The sequence below is a fragment of the Rattus rattus genome, chromosome 2 (genome assembly GCF_011064425.1).
Source record: "Rattus rattus isolate New Zealand chromosome 2, Rrattus_CSIRO_v1, whole genome shotgun sequence".
Taxonomy (NCBI): domain Eukaryota; kingdom Metazoa; phylum Chordata; class Mammalia; order Rodentia; family Muridae; genus Rattus; species Rattus rattus.
In genome coordinates this window covers 191,368,996-191,377,306 of record NC_046155.1, presented here as the reverse complement: position 1 = coordinate 191,377,306, position 8,311 = coordinate 191,368,996, and the positions used below count along the sequence as shown (strand labels likewise).

General features: G+C 48.6%; 1 pseudogene across 1 annotated transcript; it reads left to right on the top strand.

The window, feature by feature from the left end:
- The first annotated feature begins 5,790 nt into the window (after positions 1-5,790).
- On the top strand, positions 5,791-7,702 carry LOC116892827 (annotated as a pseudogene). The gene has a single exon (XR_004386973.1). The product of XR_004386973.1 is annotated as an actin, cytoplasmic 2-like (transcript).
- Positions 7,703-8,311: the final 609 nt, after the last annotated feature.

Here is an 8,311-nt window from a genome sequence, read left to right as displayed (position 1 = left end):
GGGGAACTTCAGCCATGCTCCACAACTTAGTCACTTCATGGGTCAGGTACCTGAGGCCTGTCATCTGAAGATCTGTGTTGTGCCTCCGTTTTGTTGTGTGTGGGAGCTCTGAGGAGGGTATTGATTATCGTTATATAAAGGGAAGGGAATGTCTACCTCATTCCCAAGAGGGAAAGGCATTGGAAGACTATCCTAGCTTCTCATGGCCACGGCATGTACGTGTTCATTCACGTTCTCTTGTATGTGTGCGTAAGTCAGCTTTGGCAACAGTCTGTGGAAGCTTAATTTTGTTTCCTTGCTGGGCGCATGGCCATCAGTATCCCCTGATGGCCATTTCCCAGCATGCTTGGACTCTTGAATTGTTCATGGCCTCTGTCATAATTGATCATCTAAAAAAATGTGTATTTATTTATTTTGAGGTAAAGTTTTATGTAGATCAGGCTGGCCCTTAACTTGCTACAAAATATGTATTTACTTATTTACATATTTACTTATCTTGAGGTAGAGTCATAAATAGATCAGGCTAGACCTGAACTTGCCTATTTGTTTGTTTGTTTTGAGATGGAGTCTTAAGTAGGTCAGGGTGGCCCTGGACTTACTGTGTGGCTGAAAATGATCTTGAATTCCAGCTCTAATCTTTCTTCCCTCACTTCCCATCTGCTGGGTTTGCTAGCCTGCACGACCACTCTTGGTTTTATATGGCAGTGGGGATGAAACCCAGAGCTTCCTGTATGCCAGGCAAGCATTCTAGCGGTAAAACTATATTCCCAGTCCACGACTGGGCACCTTAAAATCGCTGGCTGTGGGATGCGAGAGACGGCTCCATGGTTTAAAGTACTTGTTGCTCTTGCAGAGGTCAGAAGACTTGGGTTCGATTCCCAGCACCTGCCTTGTAGCTTACAACCACCCACGGCTCCAGTTCCAGGGGACCTGACATCTTGTTCTGGTCTCTGCAGGCACTAGGCATGTACATGGTACATGCACAGGCATGAAGGCAAAACATTATACACATTACATCTAGTTTAATTATTTATTTTTTACAGTAATTAATTAATTAATTTGCTTCACATCCCAATCTCAGCCCCCCTCCTCACAGTCCCCCCTCATGCAGCCCCTCCCTTGCATCTCCTCTTTTTCTCTGAGAAGAGGGAGGCCTCCCCTGGGTACCAACCTACCCTGGCACATCAAGTCACTGCAGGGCTAAGCACATCCTCTTCCACTGAAGTCAGACAAGGAAGTCCACTTAGGAGGACAGGATCCACAGGTTGACAGCAGAGTCAGGGCCAGCCCATTCTCCAGTGGTTGGGGACCTGCGTGAAGACCAAGCTGCACGTTGCTATGTATATGTCGGGTGGGGGTGAAGTCCAGCCCCTGCAGGCTCTTTGGTTGGTGGTTCAGTCTCTGGGAGACCCCAAGGGTCCAGATTATTTGACTTTGTTGGTCTTTCTATAGAGTTTCTATCTCCTCTGGATCTATAGGACTCTCCAAGCTCCACCTAATGTGTGGCCGTGGGTCTCTGCGTCTGTTTCAGTCAGCTGCTGGGTGGAGCGTCTCAGAGGACAGTTATGCTAGGCTCCTGTCTGAAGGCATAACAGAGCATCACTAACAGTGTCAGGGACTGGCTCTTGCCCATGGGATGTGTCTCAAGTTGGGCTGGTCATTGGTTGGCCATTACCTTAGTATCTGCCACATCTTTGTCCCTGTACTTCTTATAGGCAGGGCGGATTTTGGATGGAAGGTTTTGTGGGTGGGTTGGCGTCCTTATCCCTTCACTGGGGATCCTGTCTGGCTATAGGAGGCTATAGGATATGGAGCTTCAGGCTCCATATCCCCCACTGCTAGGATCTCAGCTACAGTTACCCCCGTAGACTCCCTGGGGCCTCCCTCATCCCCAGGGGCACATCCTAGAGAGACTCCCCCATACCCTAGCTGATCTCCATCGTCCTCTCTCCCAGGCTCTCCCCACACCTGATCTCTCCCTCACCCCAAATCTGAAAAAAAATTGCTGTCTGGTACTATTTTCTTAAAAGAAAAAAAATGAAGATTTATAAAGCTTTTGATGATATTGTAATTTCGGGTGTTGTTTGGTGGGAAGGGAGCAAGCAAACTTCATAAAAAAAGGTCTTTTCATCTGAGAGAACTGCAAGGGCGAGAAGAAAGCCAGCAGTTAAATGAAGAAACGTGTTTTCACATAAGATCCCAACACCACAGAGCAAACCGTAATTGGCTAAAATAGGATTTTAAGAAGGGGTACTGCGACTAGACTTACACACACACACACACACACACACACACACACACACACACACACACACACACACATACACGGGACAAAGGTCATGAAAGCAGACAAGTGTTTTTGCCAAAGAGCAAGGCCTCAGAGATGTCCAGGGCAATGTTAAAAAGACAAAGATGCCTAAATAAGGAGGGATCCAGATGGCCGAGCAGAGATGATTTCGACATCGCAAAGACAGCAATTATGGTCACTTGGAATAAGTGTGACTATAAAAAGAGCCAGAGCATTTACAGAGAACAAATAATAGAATTCGCGCCAAAGAAAAGGCACCCAAGAGTTTCCTTTTTTAAAGTTTACAAACTGCTCTGTCTACTCAACTCGACCAGGATGCACCTTGTGCTTGGGGGATGGACAGCGCAGCTCGTCAGAATCCATGATGAACACATGGAGGGTGGGAGGGGCAGCTAATGATGCTGGAAACAGAGACGTCTGTGGCTACCCAGAGCTTCAGTGACCTAGGGACCAAGGTGAAAGATCCAGGGTCTCAATCTGGATTGAAGCGGGTGACTTTGGAATTGAGAATATAAACTGCTCGGTCTGTAGGCTGTGGTCCTGGAAGGTAGAGGACTCCAGGGGCCAGGCCACCACCATGCATGGTGAGCCTCCTAAGTCATGGAACTGTCCCATGGTGTGACAGTCAGTGTTAACGATCAACTCGACAGAATTTGGGATCCTTTGGAGGGCAGGCCTCGGGGTGTGCCTCTGAGGGGCTTTCTTGATTACACTGAGTGGGAAGACCTGTCTGGGTGTGCTTTGCCCTAGGTGGTAACCCTGGACTTTACAGTACGGAGTGCCTAGTATTGGCATTCCTTCCTGCCTTAGGGTCTTATTGTTGTAAACAGACACCATGACCAAGGCAACTCTTATAAGGACAACATTTAATTGTGGCTGGCTTACAGGTTCAGAGGTTCAGTCCATTATCATCAAGGAGGGAGCATGGCAGCATCCAGGCAGGCATGGTGCAGGAGGAGCTGAGAGTTCTACATCTTCATCTGGAGGCTGCTAGGAGAAGGCTGACTTCCCGGCAGCTAGGATGAGGATCTTAATGCCCACAGTGACACACCTACTCCAGCAAGGCCACACCTTCTAATAGTGCCATCCCTGGGTCAGGCACGTTCAAACTATGACATTTCCCCTCTGGGTCCTGATTGTGAATGTGATGTCACCAGCTGCGTCAAGCTCCTGTGCCTCAACTTCCCCATCACGATAGACAGAACCTTGAACTATGAGTCAGAATAAAGCCTTCCTCCCTTAACTTGTATTTACCACAACAACAGGAAAAGAACCTAAGATATATAAAAAGTATAAACCAACAAAACTGAAAAGACGCTTAAACAGTTTTTTTAAGATTTATTTTTATCACTTTGGTGTGTCCCTTTTTTCTAAGTCATATTTCAGTTGTGGTGACATGTGACCATGAGGGAAGGTCCCTTCAGAGGACAGGAGGGACCGCCAGATCTCTTGAGGCTAGACTTACAGGTGGATGTGAGTCACGCAATAGGGGGCTGGGAACTGAACCTGGGTCCTCTGGAGGAGCAACGAATGCTCTCCACTGCTGCGCTGATGCTCCAGCCCCTGCAAACACACTGTTAATGGGCACCACTCATTAGTCCATTCTGAAAAATTTGAAACTACAAACCAGCTCCTCCTGCTTTGTCCTCTGTAACCCTATCAGTCGTCACAGCTGTCACACAGTCTTCATGAAGGGTTCCTTCTATAACCTCCTCCCCCTTTCTGGATGCCCAAATCTGCAGATGCTCAAGACCCTAGGAGGACACAGTATTTGCACATGCACACAACTTGATCTAGATTACTCAGTGCGTAATATAATTTAGGCATTTTGTGAATAGTTATTAGATGCTTCTGTCTAGGAAATACCGACAAGCCTGTGCGTGCTCAGTGTAGACACAACTGTAGGCCTAACTACACATGACACATCGGCCGTTTGTGGTTGGTGAGTTTCTCACGTGGAGAGTGGCTTCAGAGAATGGGCCAGCTGCAGAATTAATCCTTCCAAATGGTGCAGCTGTTGAAACCTGAACCCCTATAGCCACAGCCCCCCCCTCTTTTCACTTCCCCCAGTTCAGAGAGAGGCACATCAGATGACTGTGGAGAATCAGCCCCAGCTCTGACACACCAGGAAGCCTGCCCAGAAGGCCTGTCAGCCTGTCACCGAGGAAGTAAAAACAGTGACCTTAACCATCGAACTGGGAAACGTTATTCAGACATTCGCACTTAAGACTCCCCTCCCTTTGTCTTTCTGTGTCTCTGTCTCTGTGTCTCTGCGTGTGTATTGATGTGCAGGTCCTATGTGTGCACATGTGTTGTGTGTGCTTCAGGTGTTGTCTGCCTCTTGCCCCTTTCTTCTTTTCATGTATATGTGTGCGGTGATGACGGTGGTGGTGTGTATGTTCATGTTCAAGTATGAATGGTGTGTGTATTCAAATTTGAATGGGTGCACGTGTGTGTGAGTGTGCATATGGAGGCCAGCAGCTGATGTCCACAATCTTGACAACTGTTCCATTTTATTCTCTCAGTCAAACTCAGAACTGTTTCGACAGCCAGCTTGCTCGATTCCTGTCTCTGCCCTCCAAGGCTGCAATCGCAGGCACGCTAGCACACGGGCCAGCATTTCCATGCTAGCACACGAGCCAGCATTTCCATGGGTTCTGGGTGTCCAGACTCCAGTCTTCTTGTTTGTCAAGCATGCACTTTATCTGTGAGCCATGTTCCTGGATACTGTCTTATCTTGTCAGTCTCTCACTGACTTGGAGCTTGCCCGTCAGGCTTACTTGCCAGTGAGTCCCGGGGAGCTGGTTGTTACCACATCCCCAGCACTGAGATTACAAGCATGTGCTACCTTGCCCACTCTTTGTGTGGGTTCTGGGGATTGGTCCTCCAACTTCCAAGACATGCATTATATTGATTGGGATAGCTTTCTAGCCAATGTATTTTTTGTTTGTTTAAGCAAATAGAAATGATCTGCATTTATCTACTGATTACACTTAGCAAAAAAGGTTAACGAGAAGGCCAAACCCTCCCAACCCAGAGGCTGAGAAGGAGGGAAAGGAGGCGATATGAAGGTGGAGTGCCCACCACCAAAACCAAAGGTGCAGAGAAGCCGCTGGGGACTTGAGAGAGAGCTGCGGACCTCCAGTCATAGCCGTTAGGAGACGCGAGGTGAGTTTTCTCTTACAGTTCGGTTATTATGGAGCAGCTGTTTTTGTTCAAAGTTGAGGACACAGCCATTGTATCTGTGTCAGGCTTCTCCTGGCTCACAGGGGTTCAGGCTGCCCTCTCTGGATGAGGAATAAATGAGACCAGAGCTATGCCCTTTCCATATGCTGGCATGAGACTGACGAGAGGCTTTGAAACTGTTTCCTTCTGATGTCTTTACACCGGGCCTTGGTAATGACAGAGATGAGCCTGACCAATGAAATCAACAGATCAGTGACTCATTTAAGAACACTGAATGGGACACTTTGCCACCGGCTTACACTGCGCTTCTTTCCGCTGCTCCGTCGTCCCGTCCTCTGCCGATCGCAATGGAAGAAGAAATCGCCGCCCTCGTCATTGACAATGGCTCCGGCATGTGCAAAGCTGGCTTTGCTGGGGACGACGCCCCGCAGGTCTGTGTCTCCTTCCATCATCGGGTTCCACCCCCTGCCACTCCCTGCCCTGACACCAGGGCATCATGGGGGGCATGGGCCAGAAAGTCTCGTACGTGGGTGATGAGGCCCAGAGCAAGAGGGGTATCCTGACCCTGAAGTACCCTATTGAGCACGGCATTGTCACCAACTGGGATGACATGGAGAAGATCTGGCACCACACCTTCTACAACGAGCTGCGTGTGGCCCCTGAGGAGCACCCGGTGCTTCTGAGCGAGGCCCCCCTGAACCCCTAAGCTAACAGAGAGAAGATGACGCAGATAATGTTTGAAACCTTCAATACCCCAGCCATGTACGTGGCCATTCAGGCGGTGCTCTCCTTGTATGCATCTGGGCGTACCACTGGCATTGTCATGGACTCTGGTGATGGGGTCACACACAGTGCCCATCTATGAGGGCTACGCCCTTCCCCACGCGCCATCTTGCGCCTGGACCTGGCTGGCGGGACCTGACAGACTACCTCATGAAGATCCTGACTGAAAGGGGCTACAGCTTTACCACCACTGCTGAGAGGGAAATTGTTCGTGACATAAAGGAGAAGCTGTGCTATGTTGCCCTGGATTTTGAGCAAGAAATGGCTACTGCTGCATCATCTTCCTCTTTGGAGAAGAGTTATGAGCTGCCTGATGGGCAGGTGATCACCATTGGCAATGAGCGCTTCCGGTGTCCAGAGGCTCTCTTCCAGCCTTCCTTCCTGGGCATGGAGTCCTGTGGCATCCACGAGACCACCTTCAACTCCATCATGAAGTGTGATGTGGACATCCGCAAAGACCTGTATGCCAACACAGTGCTGTCTGGTGGTACCACCATGTATCCAGGCATTGCTGACAGGATGCAGAAGGAGATCACAGCCCTGGCTCCCAGCACAATGAAGATTAAGATCATTGCTCCTCCTGAACGCAAGTACTCAGTCTGGATTGGCGGCTCCATCCTGGCCTCACTGTCCACCTTCCAGCAGATGTGGATCAGCAAGCAGGAGTATGACGAGTCAGGCCCCTCCATCGTCCACCGCAAATGCTTCTAGATGGACTGAGCAGGTGCCAGGCATCTGCTGCATGAGCTGATTCTGAAGTATCGATTTGCCCTGGCAAATGTACACACCTCATGCTAGCCTCATGAAACTGGAATAAGCCTTTGAAAAGAAATTTGTCCTTGAAGCTTGTATCTGATATCAGCACTGGATCGTAGAACTTGTTGCTGATTTTTGACCTTGTATTCAAGTTAACTGTTCCCTTGGTATATGTTTAATACCCTGTGCATATCTTGATTTAGTCCTTAGTTCATGTGGCTCGGTCACTTGGTGGCTGGGGAGATCTGTGGAAAAGTCAGTCCCCAGCCTAGTGGATCTCTGTGAGCACCATGTAGTGATCTGTGCAGGGTATTAACCAACAGCAGACTTCCAGGATTTCCCGAGGCTGGCAAGGGTTCCTGAACCAGTTACCACTTCTTTTCTTGCCAGTCTAACAGGGTGGGAAAGTCCGAGCCTTAGGACCCAGTTTCTGTTCTGGTTTTTTCCCTCCTGACCGCCATGGGTTGTTACTTGCCATGAGTTGGGAACGTTTGCATCGACACCTGTAAATGTATTCATCCTTTTAATTTATGTAAGGTTTTTGTACTCAATTCTTTAAGAAATGACAAATTTTGGTTTTCTACTGTTCAGTGAGAACATTAGGCCCCAGCAACACGTCATTGTGTAAAGAGAAATAAAAGTGCTGCAGTAAAAAAAAAAAAAAAAAAAGAACACTGAATGGGGGCTTCTCAAGAACAACAATGAAGAATACAACTTCGAGCTTTTACAGAACTAATCATTGCTGCAGGCTTGCAGGACTAGCTCTCTCCCGCCTTCTCCGCACTTATGTCTTCTTGAGTAAAGGCCAAAAGGAAAGAATATTCTGCCCTAGGAAGTCTGCCTTAGATTTAGCTCGTACTGCATATGTAGCTGTGTTTGAGCGTACTAAGCGTGTAAGCGTCTGAAGGGAGCATCAGATCGTCCTGGGGCTGATTCTGCCAGCAGTTGTGAGCCATTGGATGTGAGTGCTGGGAACTGAACCTGGGTTCACAGGAAGAGCTCTTAACTGTTGAGCCTTCTCTCCCATCTCACCAGGAGATTCTTCATCTGCTTATATCTCTGACACATCACCTAACCACACGCCATGCCGTAGCCCTCATTAGTCAAACATCTGTCGTATGCCAGGCACAGTGCTGTATACTGGGTTTCAGTTCAAGAACAAGAAAAGCGAGGCTCTGTTCCCATTGAACCTTCACTGAGTTGTGATCCGGTCTCAGCGAACTTAGGGGCAGGCAACAGCGCAGTGAGACTAGTCCTCTGGAGTCCAGACGGTTGACC